Below are 6,000 nucleotides of genomic sequence, written 5' to 3'. Positions count from 1 at the left end.
TGAAGGAAGTTCCTCATGCCTGAGTAGTTCCCCCTTTTGTAGTTTGGTTTTTCCCAGCCTATTCCTGCTACTCTCTCCACTTGGAGCTCAACTATGTAGTCGAAGCACAGAACCACATGATCACTAGCTCCCAGGGGCCTTTCATACATGATACCCTCGATGTCCGAACTACTCATGGTGAATACAAGGTCCAACCTTGCTGGTTCATCCTCTCTCCTGTGTGTATGAGTTTGTGTGTGTGTGTGTGTGTGTGTGTGTGTTTATGTGTGTGTGTGTATGAATTTGTATGTGTGTGTGTGTGTGTGTGTGTGTGTGTGAGAGAGAGACTCAGCAATCAACATTTGCACCAATAACTCACTACAGTTGTGACCGGGTGTGGAAGTGTGAATTGCTCATTACTCTAAAATTTGTTCATGATTGCAGCCATGTATAAACGTAAGTAACCATTCTTACAGTATTCATTACCTTTGTAACTTGTGAGTTCATTACCTTTGTAACTTGTGAGTTCATTACCTTGTACCTAGTTCAGCCATCAAAACTTTGGAGCCCGGTCCCTGGACCCATTGTGTACCTCTGTAATCTGTAAATACCTTTGTAACTTGTCATGATTGTGACTAGACCTACCTGGAGTTCATTACCTTTGTAAATTGTGAGTTCATTACCTTTGTAAATTGTGAATTCATTACCTCTGTAACTTGCTCAGCTATCAAAACTTTGAGGCCCAGTCCCTGGACCAATTATGTACCTCTGTAATATTTTGACTACCGCCCACAGGATGGGTATGGGGTGCATAATAAACATATTAAACTAACTAACTAACTTACTACTCTCAGGTGACTTCAATATAAATCTCCTGCAAGACCAGGACCCACACGTTACTGAATTCACAAACACAATGAGTAACTGCATGTTGCTACCAACAGTAACAAAACCTACAAGAGTTAATGAGACTAGTGTTTCCCTACTTGACCACATCTGGACCAACACCATAACCCCTTTAAAATCAGGCATAATTACAGATAATACCACAGACCACTACCCTACTTTCCTCATAACAACTCTTGGTAACTTACCCCAAGACACTACTAAAGTCACCTTCAGACTTCACAATGAGGCAGCCATTAATAACTTCACAACAGCAGTAACAAACATTGACTGGCACACTGAGCTAGAAATCTATACAGATATTGACGAATGTATTAATAATTTTCTAAAAAAGACCCAATACCTCTATAACAAGCACTGCCCTAAAAAACTAAACAGATGACAGCTAAGAGACTGAACAGTCCCTGGCTAACACCCAGCATTCTCAGATCCATAAATACAAAACACCGATATGAAAAACAGTACAGAATGGGTCACATAACCAGAGACCAAACAAAACGTTACTCGTCAATCCTAACCTGCCTGATAAGAAGGGCAAAAAAATTGTATTATGAGAACAGATTATCCAACTTACGAGGTGATATAAAAAAGATCTGGAAAACCCTATCAGAAATTCTGGGAACAAAAAAGATATCACGAAATAGCGAAATAAAATTAGCAAAATCAGATGAACCCCAACTCCCATGATTCGTCTCTCAACCTGCGGGCTGAGAGGACGCTTTCTAAGCCTGCTCCTGCTTACACCTGGTGGCGAACCGTGTACTACAGTACGCAAGATGGCGGATCGTCAGGGTAGAAGGGTAAACACGGTCTGTGTTGAATTCATTCGTGGCTCTCTCAGTGGTGCAACGATGCATGTCTTGTTGCCTACCATTATTCGCAACGTCTACGGCATCCCAACTGAGGAATTATATGGTGTGGCTCTCAATGGGATGTCGAGGTTTTTTGTAAAATTCGCAAATGCCGGCTTTTACTCCAAGATTGTGGAAGCTTTTCAAGAGAGGAAAATGGCGGTGAATTCAGCCGTAGAGGTATGCCTGCATGACGTCTCCACATACGTCACCTGGGTCAAAGTTAGGAACGTGCCTATTGAGGCGGAGGAGTATGTTATTCGGAAAGTTTTTGGTAAATACGGCACGGTACATGCAGCGACCAAGGGAGTGTGGAGGGAGGGCCCATACGAGGGGCTCCCGGAAGGCTCCTGCACCCTCAAGATGACTTTAAAACAGCCGATTCCATCTTACGTGCATCTAGAACACTACAGGACACAAGTTTTTGTTCACTATGCAGGCCAACGTAAGACATGCAGGTTATGCAACTCGTATGACCATATGGCTACTCAGTGCTCCAGACGCCTGGTTGTACGCATCCGGGAACCTTCTCCTGTGGTCCTAAGAACCGAGGCCTTTGATCTGGAGACTGGTCCCTCGCCTGAACAAGGACCTAAGCTTTGGAGTGAGGAAGTACAACAAGAGGAGATGCGGTCTATGGCATGTGCCACCCTGTCGGTGGACACTACAAACGTGCCCACGCCACCTGTGGGGCCTACGGAGCCTGTGGGGTTGTCACAGGAAAGTTTGCTGGAGAACGTGCTAAACGATCTCCTGGATGGGGCAGAGCATAGCCCAGACGTTTCACCGGAGTGTCAAGAAGTGGTGAAGGATGATTCGCCAAAGATGGGAGACCTGGACGTGCCTACAATGACACGGATGCATGAGGTGGTGGTGGAAGTCCACCAGGAGGCTTCGTCTGGTGAGGAGATGTGTATGGAAGTTGGTTCCCGCAAACGGACGGCAGGAGTGTCGGATATGGACGAGGTCCTGACATCGGGACAGCGTCCAGGGAAGAAATTATGGTCGAAAGTGGCTGAGGCGCCTCCTGCAGACGGGGTTGGGGCAAGCGCCCAGCATATGGGTAGGGCACGGGGGGTGAGGGGGGCCTTGGGAAGTCAAAGGTCAAAGAAGGTCAGTGTAATGTATGTGTGGGAACGGGAAAGACCCACAAGCATAGAGGAAAACCTCCTTTTGTGAATTCAAGTGTGTTACCATCAATGTAAATGGCCTGCGGGCAGAGTTTAAGCTAATGCACCCAACCTAGTCAGGTCAGGTCACATTGACTTAAGGGAGGAACACGGCAACCGACCTGGTAGCACAAGCTATCAGGTCTAACTCACACCCACCCACATCTACTCATGTATTTATCCAACCTATTTTTAAAGCTACACAACGTTCTGGCCTCTATAACGGTACTTGGGAGTTTGTTCCACTCATCCACAACTCTATTACCAAACCAGTACTTTCCTATATCCTTCCTGAATCTGAATTTTTCCAACTTAAAACCATTGCTGCGAGTCCTGTCTAGGCTAGATATTTTCAGCACACTATTTATATCCCCTTTATTTATTCCTGTCTTCCATTTATACACCTCAATCATATCCCCCCTAATTCTACGTCTTTCTAGAGAGTGCAGTTTCAGGGCCCTTAGTCTATCCTCATAGGGAAGGTTTCTGATACATGGGATCAACTTTGTCATCCTCCTTTGTACATTTTCCAGAGAATTTATATCCATTCTGTAATACGGTGACCAAAACTGTGCAGCATAATCTAAATGAGGCCTAACCAAGGATGTATAGAGTTGAAGAACAACCTGAGGACTCCTATTATTTATGCTTCTTGATATGAAGCCAAGGATTCTATTAGCTTTATTGCGAACACTTATGCACTGTTGTCTTGGTTTCAGATTACTGCTAACCAGAACTCCTAAATCTTTTTCGCAATCCGTAATATTAAGATCTACATTATTTAGTTTATATGTGGCATGGTTATTGTCCTGTCCAACATTTAGAACTTTGCATTTGTCTATATTAAACTGCATCTGCCACTTCTCCGACCACTGCATCAGTCTATTCAAATCTTCCTGGAGTGCTCGAATGTCCTCGTCAGAATGAATTTGACGGCCTATTTTGGTGTCATCGGCAAACTTGCCGATGTCGCTCTTTATGCCCTCATTTATGTCGTTTATGTAGATTGTGAACAGCAGGGGGCCCAACACTGACCCCTGTGGAACACCGCTCGTGACACTTCCCCACTCTGATTTCTCCCCATTTATGCAAACTCTCTGCTGCCTATTTGTCAACCATGCCTCTATCCAGGAAAAAATTTCTCCTCCTATTCCATGTGCTTTAATTTTCCTCAATAGTCTCTGATGTGGGACCCTGTCAAAAGCCTTACTGAAGTCCATATACACAATATCATATTCATTACCATGATCTACCTCCTCAAATACCTTAGTGAAAAAAGTTAATAAATTCGTAAGGCAGGAACGCCCCTTTGTAAAACCATGCTGAGATTCGTTGATTAATTTATGCTTTTCAAGGTGGCTACGAACTGCCTCGGCAATTATTGATTCCATAAATTTTCCCACTATGGAGGTTAGGCTTATTGGTCTATAGTTCGAAGCTAAGGACCTGTCACAACAACCTGTTTTGAAAATAGGTATCACATTTGCCATTTTCCACTTATCTGGCACCATGCCAGTTTGTAGTGATATGTTGAAAAGATTAGCCAAAGGTGTGCTAAGCTCCTCTTTACATTCCTTTAGAACCCTTGCATACAGTTCATCAGGGCCTGGGGATTTGTTAGGTTTTAATTTATCTATTTGCCTAAGGACCATGTCACTTGTGACCCTAATAGTGCACAGTTTATTATCGTCCTGTTCTACATAATTTATCATTACTGGAATATCGCTGGTATCCTCCTGTGTAAAAACTGAGAGGAAGTATGTGTTAAAAATTCTACACATTTCCTTATCACTGTCAGTGAGCTGACCCGAGGAACTTTTGAGTGGGCCTATCTTGTCCCTGATCTTACTTCTGTATACCTGAAAGAATCCTTTTGGGTTAGTCTTCGATTCTCTTGCAACTTTAACCTCATAATCTCTTTTTGCTTTTCTAATTCCCTTTTTTATTTCTCTCTTTAACTGAATATATCGATTTCTCAATTGCCCCTCTCCTCTTTTGATTTGCCTATATATGCCTCTCTTTTGACCAATCAGATATTTTAATCTATTGTTCATCCATTTAGGATCATTTTTGTTTGATCTGATTTCCCTATTTGGAACATAATTTGACTGAGCAGCTAGAACTATGCCCTGGAAAGCATCATATCGGCAACCATCACCACCTACCTGACCCTTAGTCAGGTCATTCCAGTTCAGCCCACCTAAGTAATTTTTCAGTCCTATGAAATCAGCCAAGCGAAAGTCAGGGACGGAGACTTGATTGCCATTATTAGGGGAATTCCATGATATATTAAAACTGAGTGATTTGTGATCACTTTCCCCAAGCTCATCATTAACCTCAAGATTATTAATTAGTGTTTCCCTACTGGCAAGAACCAAGTCAAGGAGGTTATTTCCCCTAGTTGGCTCTGTCACAAACTGTTTTAAAAAACAATCCTGGATCGTATCAAGAAAGTCACCTGACTCTAAATTTCCTGTCAAATTGCTCCAGTCAATCTGTCTATAGTTGAAATCTCCCATTAGCACAACATTTTCGTATGTAGATGCCTTACGAATTTCGTCCCATAGAAGTTTACTGCACTCCCTATCAAGATTTGGGGCCCTGTAAATCACACCCAAAATCAGTTTTTCTCGGCCCTCGAGAAGCTGTAACCAAACAGATTCAGTGGCTGACGCTTCTAATTTAATATCTTGTCTAACACAACAATTTAAATTGTCTCTGACATACATCGCCACTCCACCACCTTTCCTGTTGACCCTGTCAGTGTGGAACAATTTATAGCCTTGTATGTGACATTCAGAGGGCATCTCTCTATCTTTCAGATTGAGCCAGGTCTCTGTTATAGCAATAATATCTATGTTTCCTGCACTTGCAATTAATCTTAGCTCATCTATCTTATTTCTTACACTCCTGCTATTAGTATAGTAAACCTTAAGGGAGCTAGTCCCTTGCTGCCCTCTGCTGTCCCCCTTTGTTTGCTGACCTGATCTATTGTCTTTATTTATAACTTCATGCTGAATGCCTTTTATACATTTACCGTTTCCAACCCAAGTGTTGCAACCTGCTTGTTTCCCACACACACCCATACCTCTATC

The sequence above is a fragment of the Cherax quadricarinatus genome, chromosome 53, assembly GCF_038502225.1.
Source record: "Cherax quadricarinatus isolate ZL_2023a chromosome 53, ASM3850222v1, whole genome shotgun sequence".
Lineage (NCBI taxonomy): Eukaryota > Metazoa > Arthropoda > Malacostraca > Decapoda > Parastacidae > Cherax > Cherax quadricarinatus.
The sequence above is the reverse complement of the archived record's forward strand: the minus strand, read 5'-3'. Positions refer to the sequence as shown.